Source organism: Frankliniella occidentalis, unplaced genomic scaffold (genome assembly GCF_000697945.3).
Source record: "Frankliniella occidentalis isolate FOCC.00 unplaced genomic scaffold, Focc_3.1 Scaffold120, whole genome shotgun sequence".
NCBI classification, from domain to species: Eukaryota; Metazoa; Arthropoda; class Insecta; order Thysanoptera; family Thripidae; genus Frankliniella; species Frankliniella occidentalis.
Window position 1 is genome coordinate 727,514 of NW_026267248.1, and position 8,068 is coordinate 735,581.

At 50.5% G+C, this 8,068-nt stretch overlaps 1 protein-coding gene across 4 annotated transcripts in view; it reads left to right on the top strand.

Moving 5' to 3' along the window:
* The window catches only part of LOC113205057 (gastrula zinc finger protein XlCGF17.1-like), a 113,327-nt gene that overhangs the window by 35,797 nt on the left and 69,462 nt on the right, over positions 1-8,068 (top strand). Inside the window, exon 3 of one of the 4 annotated variants that reach the window (XR_008011473.1) lies at positions 1,044-1,124. The exons of 2 other annotated variants lie outside the window; for them this stretch is intronic. The gene's annotated coding sequence lies outside the window, so the exon portion shown is untranslated. The remainder of the gene's footprint in view (positions 1-1,043; positions 1,125-8,068) is intronic. One more of the 4 variants, XR_008011474.1, reaches the window with a different exon arrangement.

Genomic DNA, 8,068 nt, shown 5'->3' on the forward strand with positions numbered 1-8,068 from the left:
CCCCCTCTGGTGTCGGCGCCTCTGCATTTTGCTTTCATTTCTGCACCGCACCTCACTGCCGCCGCTTCTGCTCTATTGCAACAACACCTTCCTCTCTCTGCCCCCCCCCTCCCCGCCCCTACATCCCTTCTCCACGGGTGGCAGGGGTCGCTTTCCCCTCTGCACCTTGCCCGGCCCCTCCCGTCTCCCTTCGTTGATCTCAAAGTAAGTGAAGTGAACAGACATCCCAGGGCTGGATGCTATGAATCCAAAGTAGGTTCGGCTCAGAGCCCGTGGCTGTAGCCTGTGGCTCTCTTGCTGCTTGCCCCATGGCACTCGCTCTTCTCTCATTCCTCTGTAGCAAAACGTCTGCGTCCACCTTTTTCAGTATAAGAGTTAAAAGTCGTATTGTCACCGAAAAATTTTCAATTTTCTGTGTGAAGCAAGCCGCGTAGAGCCGCCCCCCCCTCCCCCCATCCCTCTTCCGAACGCACAGTGGGCTGGATTCAGAAAAACTCAGGAAACCCAACTGTGTACATGTATGCGTTATTTACTGAATACCTACATGTATGCAGCAAATACTGCGTACATTATCATATATGCAGCAAATAGTGTGTACATGACCATGTATGCAGCAAATACTGCATACATGACCAGGTACACACTTCGGCACATAGCTTGTAGCATAGAGCTCTACTTGTGTACATGGCCATGTATGCAGTATTTGCTGCATACATGGTCTTGTACACACTATTTGCTGCATACATGGTCATGTACACACTATTTGCTGCATACATGATAATGTACGCAGTATTTGCTGCATACATGTAGGTATTCAGTAAATAACGCATACATGTACACACTTGGGTTTCCAGAGTTAGCGTTACCTTACCTACCAAAAAACAGCCATTTGTTTTACCTTGAGGGGCTAAAATGGAATCCCTACATTCGAAATTAAATTAACTCGGCCACTTCGGTTTACTTGTTTGGGTGGGTCAGGACAGCGTGCTATGGGAAAACCCGACCAAAAACTGTGTTCTAATGTAGATTTTTTTCTATTTCAGTTTACCACCGTATCAGGTAATAGTGCGTTGATAACATCAGTGAACGCCATGCCTGCACCTCATTGCGCAAGCGGGGCCCAGGTGAGTACTAAGACAGCCCTCCTAAACGTAACTTAGTTAAAGAGTGTTACTTACCAGACGTTTATTCTCTCTTCTGACATTTAGACTTCGCACACAATAGATAAGCCATTCGAGTGCTCCGTATGCACCAAGACTTTTGCTAGTTCTAGACACCTGCGTACTCATCTGCGAACGCACACAGGAGAGAAGCCGTTCGAGTGCTCCGTGTGCAACAAGACTTTTGCACGTTCTAGTCACCTGCGTATTCATCTGCGTACGCACACAGGAGAGAAGCCGTTCGAGTGTTCCGTATGCAACAAGACTTTTGCTTTATCTTGCAACCTGCGTACTCATCTGCGAACACACACAGGAGAGAAGCCGTTCGAGTGCTCCGTGTGCAACAAGACTTTTGCAAGTTCTAGTCACCTGCGTATTCATCTGCGTACGCACACAGGAGAGAAGCCGTTCGAGTGTTTTGTATGCAACAAAACTTTTGCAAGTTCTACTCACCTGCATACTCATCTGCGAACACACACAGAAGAGAAGCCGTTCGAGTGCTCCGTATGCAACAAGACTTTTGCAAGTTCAACTAACCTGCATACTCATCTGCGTACGCACACAGGAGAGAAACCATTCGAGTGCACCATGTGCAACAAGGTTTTTGCTTTATCTAAGAACCTGCGTACTCATCTGCTAACGCACACAGGAGAGAAGCCGTTCGAGTGCTCCGTGTGCAACAAGACTTTCGCAAGATCCGCAACCCTACTTAGACATCTGCAAACACACACAGGAGAGAAGCCATCGAGTGCACCGTGTGCAACAAGTATTTTGCTAGATTCGACCACCTGCGAGATCATTTGCGAACCCACACAGAGAAGCAACTCTAGTGCTTTGTTTGCAACAAGATTTTCGCAAGACGTAGCCACTTGAGAACTCATCTGCGAACCCACACAGAAGAGCGCCATTCGAGTGCTCCTTTTGAAGTTGAAGAAGTGTGTAACAAGACTTTGGCTCGACGTAGCAGCCTGCGGATTCATCTGCGAACCCATTCGGGAGTCAAACCATCATAACTCTTAGAGGATTCTAAGTATCTTTAGTCAGTAGACGTTTAGCTATATTATATTAGCTATATTTCATGCATTTCTTTAAAAAGTAGTATCTGTTAGTGTTTGCTCATGTTCCTAGTTGTGAAATAAATGTTATAAAATACAAATTTTTACCTCTACTTTCGGTTTTAGCTGCGCGTGGTATGACTGTATTTCATCTTATAAATCTACTAAAACAAAACTATGTTTTTGATTTGAGCAGAATTTGGTCGCCCCATACGCCTGCCTGCATCATAAAACTGCCTCTCCCGGATTTGCGTTTCTTCCACGCGCGTTACATTTTTAAATTGCCATAGGCAGCCCTCTTGACCAGTCAACAATGCCCCCCCCCCCCCAAACCGTTTTACCTGCAACCCACGTAGCGTAAGTTGATCAGGCGACGGCACACTTTGTGCTAGCTCGACTTTGTGGCGATGCGCGTGAAGCAATATGTAGCGGTAGATCAAGTGCTCCGAAAGGAACCGCTCCCCAACCTCGTCGCACCCCCGTCACTTCTCGTGGATGTCACATCTCTGGACAGGAGTCCGCTCGACTGTCAAACCACGCGTCAAAATCAGCATAATGGTGATCAGAGCCGTGAGTCAGGGAACGACGCTGATAAACCAACAGCCTGTTCGCCTTGCACTGAGGGTGCTAATGACATTCTATGGTCGTAGAATGGCTGTGTAAAGGGTAGCTAATGAAGAATGCGAGGGCCAAAATACACGCACGCGTGCATCAACATTCCTTTTTCTGTTGTTACTTTCTACATTTTCCCGTAAAATAAAATTGTCTTTGTGTTAGTTTTTATCGCTCGTCATATTTGCAACAAAGCACCATCAACTGGCGTAATGTGTTTCAGCGCCCCCGCACGAGTTGACATTAGGCCGCCATGGGCTGTAGTTTGTTTTACTGGGAGAGGGATTGGGAGGAGAGGGCTGTGCCAGAGAAAGAGAGAGTGCGAAAGAGACTACAAGGGGAGGGGGGTGAGACTGCTCGGTGGGCTATAAGGCCAAAGAAAAAAGGGGTAATATCGCTTCCTGTTGTCTGAAGTTCTGTGAAAGAGCAGCAAAAGTTGCTCACTCAGGATTTCCTCGCCCTGCCTCCTGCCGTGTCCGCGCAGCGCGGTACGCCCTCCTTTGGTCTCGCCTTGACACACCCGCGTGCGCGCGCATTGCAATCCGTGTGTGGTTCTTCATTCGGTCATAATCGATGTGCAGCGATGCTTGAAACGAGGTATGCGTTGCGCACGCTCACACTCAGCCGAAGCAGTTGCTCTGCCTCCCTTTCTGTAAAGGACTACTAAATGGAGAGGCAGCCGAGCAGGGACCTCGGCAGGGATTCGCTAGTAAGTACTGTACACCACACCACATACCACTATCCAAGTTCCTCTCTTGCTGAGTGCCTCCTATACGCACTGGAAAAGCAAATCTGACCATAGACATATTACTGATATAGACTGCCAGCCTTTTGTCCCCTCGCGTATGTTTACAACCCCCGTGTCGACGCGCGCCTGACAGGTCGGTACCCAGCCGAGCGCTGTTCGGCACCGCCAGGGCACCGCTCGGGGACACTTCGGGCTGCAGCTCGGGGCCTCGCTCTCAGTGGGCATCACCGCCGAGCGGACTGGCGAGGGGGAGGGGGCGCTGCGACCGTGCAGGACCGGAGCCGAGGATGGCTTCGGCTCCCGAAGAGTGCCGAACTTAGGGTACTGGCCCCGGCCACGACCCGCCTGGCGAGAGCCATAAATGAGACACGGAGGACAATAGATTGGGCCTCCGTTAGCAGTCTATATCAGTAATAGGTCTATGAATCTGACAAGTCGCACCTTTTTCTGGGTTGCTAATAGATGAGTTCAATGCCTTTCCAGAGGTACTAAGGAACTCTGAGGGTGCTCGAAATACAAGTGCGGTTACCACGGTCTTGTAAAGGTACTAAAGCCATAAGAACGTCTTCTAGAGGTGAGATTGAGCTATCTTTTCCTGGTGTAATCAGCAGAGTTTGCCCTTTGCTTTTAGCAGCCACGTCCACGTGTTTTGGAAACAAATTAACATCCATTTTGCCTGCAGTGGAACAGCCCCCCCTCCCCCTTCCACCAGTCCTGCGCTCCTCCCTGGAGCCCCCTGCGCTGCGCGCGCCTTGGACAGAAGCACGCAAATTGGGGCCCTGCCCTCTTATTTGGGCGCTGCAGATGCACGGCCCGCATTGAATGGCCATGGCGCCGCGGCGCTGCTTCTGTGTCCCCGGCCGCGCCACTCCCCGCCACGACGCCACGCGCCAGCCGCGGCCACCGCAGCGGGCGCGCCCTGCCCTGCGACTGCGACCCTGCCCCGCCCCGCCAGACATCAGACCGCTCCGCGCCGGCGACAAATTGTCAACACATTCATGTCCGCCGCCGCCCTCCACCAATTTTCTCCCCCACGACTTTTTCTTCCTTCTCCTCGTCGTCGTCGTCCTCCCCGTCCGCCTGGCCGCGCCGCCCCTCCGTCTTCAGGGCCTTCTTTATGAGGCAAATGTTTGCCGGAGGTAACACATGGAGCTCGGCCGCACCCCTCCTCGGCCTCGGCCCGGCCTGGCTGGGGATGAATGGGGCCGTGTCCGAGACCCGCGCGCCGCGGCCGGGATGAGGGGAGCGGCAGAATTTGAACTGCGAAACGGTGAAAAAAAATGCACTGAAGCGATTGGTGATTGCAAAGCCTTACTCTAAATAAAATTGAAAAAAATATGTTAAAAGACTTTGACTGGTAGGAACCCGGTAGAAACCGCAACTGAGCTGCATATTTTGTCTTTCCCTCTATGGAACTTACAACTTCATGTCTTGGGGCTGGAATTGCGAAATAGCGATTTATAAAACTGCACCCCAAAAAATGTGTTCTCAATTCATGTATTGCTCTTAAAATTTTGAGCCCCATTTCTTGTTTTAAGTCCTATTTGTTCCTTAAAACAAGAAATGGGGCTCAAAATTTGAAGAGCAACACATATGAATTGAACACATTTTTTGGGGTGTGCTTTATTTCTTGAGCGCGGGTAATGAGTGTTTCGTCCATTTTTGTGAAACACGGCGGCTTATCTGCTGATTGTCGACACGGTGTGACAGGGCTTGGTCGATTGTCCCCCCGCAGCCCAGACTTGCGCGATGAAAGTAAATAATGACGAAGGGGAATGGAAATGAGGAGGAAAGGAGAGAGGAAGAGCAGAGGGGTAGGGGGAGGTCTGAAGATAAGAGGAGGGCGCCTGTCACGGGCCCTACGGTCAACCGAGGCGCTGCTTGACGAAACACGAGAGGCACATTCGATGATGATTACAATGATGAAAAGGGAGAGGACGATGACAATCTGGGCGACGTGCGGGAGGGGTGAGGGGCTCTCGCTCCGTGCAATCCCTGATGGTCCCGACCGAGGTATGCAATATCGTAGCGAGCCCCTTTATTGTGCTCGGCCCCCCGCACGAGCTTGGTTGCAAATGCAACACCGGTTGCAAAAGGCATGATTGCACACGGCGGGGCTCGCGATAGTACACCAAATATCGCGTCAGATGCATTTTAGGGAGAAGGGAAAAGGTGGGGACGCTGAGGGGAGACTGTAAAAAAGAAGGAGGGGAAAAAACGACATGAACTCAAATTTGGCGGGCGTGACATCGCGGGGAAGGTCCTTAATCTGGGGGGCGCCTGCGCGAGCGGGAATCCTTAATGAAGGACTTACTTCAGCCAGCAGGGCCCAAATCATTTCCTTTGATTAAGATGCCCGTAAATATTCTGATTCGTTTTTTTTCTCTCGCTCTCTCGTGACTGAGTGGCGAGGTTTTCGGCAATGAACCGGGATGAGAGAGCGAGAGAGAGAGAGAGAGAGAGAGAAAGAGACAGAGTGCATTGCTGCGCGGGGACGCCTTACCACGTAGGGCCGACTCTGCTTTACGTGTCGCCCCCCCCCCAAGCGTTCCCGGGCCCCTGGCCGCGGTCCACAATGCGATCGCAATCGGAAAGTTGTTGCACTTTTGTGCGGGACAAAGTTATATCGCGGGGCGGCGGTATTGTGCGGGGCAGTCCGAATGGATGGCCGCGTGTGCGGGAGGGCGGCAGGGCGCGGCGGGGCGCGGCGTCTGTTCGTCCGGCGGGCCGGGCTGGTCCGGGCGTCGCGACGGCGCTGCGGGGGTGCATAGTAAGCAGGCGGCCTCCGCCCCGCGCCGCAGATTCACCCCGTCGGCCCCCGCCCCCGCCGTCGCCTCCGCCGCCGCCTCGGCTCTCTCTCGAATGAAATGAAGTTCTTGGGAGGCGCGCCGGGAAGGCCCGGCAGAAGGCAGTGCTGTGACCACTGCGGGTGCGGGGGTCCCCTGCAGAAAGTGATGGCGCGGACTATGTGACATCACGCCTTTTCTTTGCCTGTGACGATGTTCGCTACATTTTCAAAAGTGAGAAATATTTTTGTACATGCACCGTATGTTCTATGTTTATCTAGTACTTTCTCATTTTCAGACGATGAGTTCCGCTTCGTGCGACAGCCTATTCTCGCCCACTCAATAAAACGCCGCGAAATGTTAGTAAACAAAAGTTTTGTGGGAATTGGAAGCCACTCTCGCAGTCCGACATGACAAGGCCCTGTACGAGCGCTTGTCCGTCACGACCAAGTGAACCGCACGCCATCCCTTCTCCCTTCGGCTGCCTCAATTCTCCATCCCCCTTCCTTCCTTTCATCGGCCATACATGGCTGCTGCAACTTTTGCCCCATGTTTTACAGCGTCTTATTCCGCACGATTTAACGCACCGCCCCCCCCCCCTCTCTCTCTGTCTCTCTCGCACTCTCTCGTTCTCCCTCTTCTCTCTCCTCTTTTCCCACTTGCGCCGAACAAAGTCTCCTGCTACCGAAAATGTTGCGCGGGGCGATGCTAAATTCATTGCAGCTTGTAATGCGCGGTCGTTTATTGCATTGCGCGATTTATTTATTTTTTTTATTTCGAGCAAGCGGCCCTCTTTTTACTTGTTTATTATTCATATGCCTGGGAAAGACGCGCCTGCCGGAGACGCTTGACTGTGCGCGCTGAGTTAATCTAGCGGATCGAGGAATCAGTCAGCGGTGCGGAGAACCCAGAAACGACAGCTCCTGAACTATTTGTGCTGTGATATTGGAGTCGAGGGGTGAACAACTCGGCTGAGCCGGGGACAGGTGAATATATTACAAAGTAATATTGGGAATACGAGTAATACAAATATTACGATTATTACAGATAATATCAAAGTATTACAAGTATTATAAGGTAATACAAGGTATTACAATGAATTACAAGATATATTACAAAGGAATTACGAAGTATTACAAGGTATTACAAGGTATTACAAGGTATTACAGGTATTACGAGTAATACAAGTAATACAAGTAATACTTGGTAATACAAATAATACAAAGTATTACAACGTAATACAAGGTAATATTGCGCAAGTAATATATGGTAATACAAAATAATACAAGGTAATACATGGTAATACATGGTAATACAAGGTAATACAAGGTAATACACGGAATACAAGTAATATCAGGTAATACAAAGTAATACAGGACCCCGGGACAGAGGAATACACGAGATGTTCACCCCTCGATTGGAGTAGGTGAGTGCTGCTATTCCACAAACTGAGCTCCACAGTCAGACCAGGCGACTGCGAAGGGTTGCCTATAGGCGACTGGGCCGCCTGGGCAACCCTACCCTAGTCGCCTAGCCACTTCCGATAGCACAAATAGTTCAGGAGCTATGTCCGAAAAACCATTACGGTGCAGAAACCCGAGGGGGGGGGGGTCACTTCAAAAAATCATTGTACAACCCAAAAAAAATCATTTAAAAATCAAAAAAAATCAAAAAAATCAAAATAAAATCAAGTGAAAAGTTGCATAA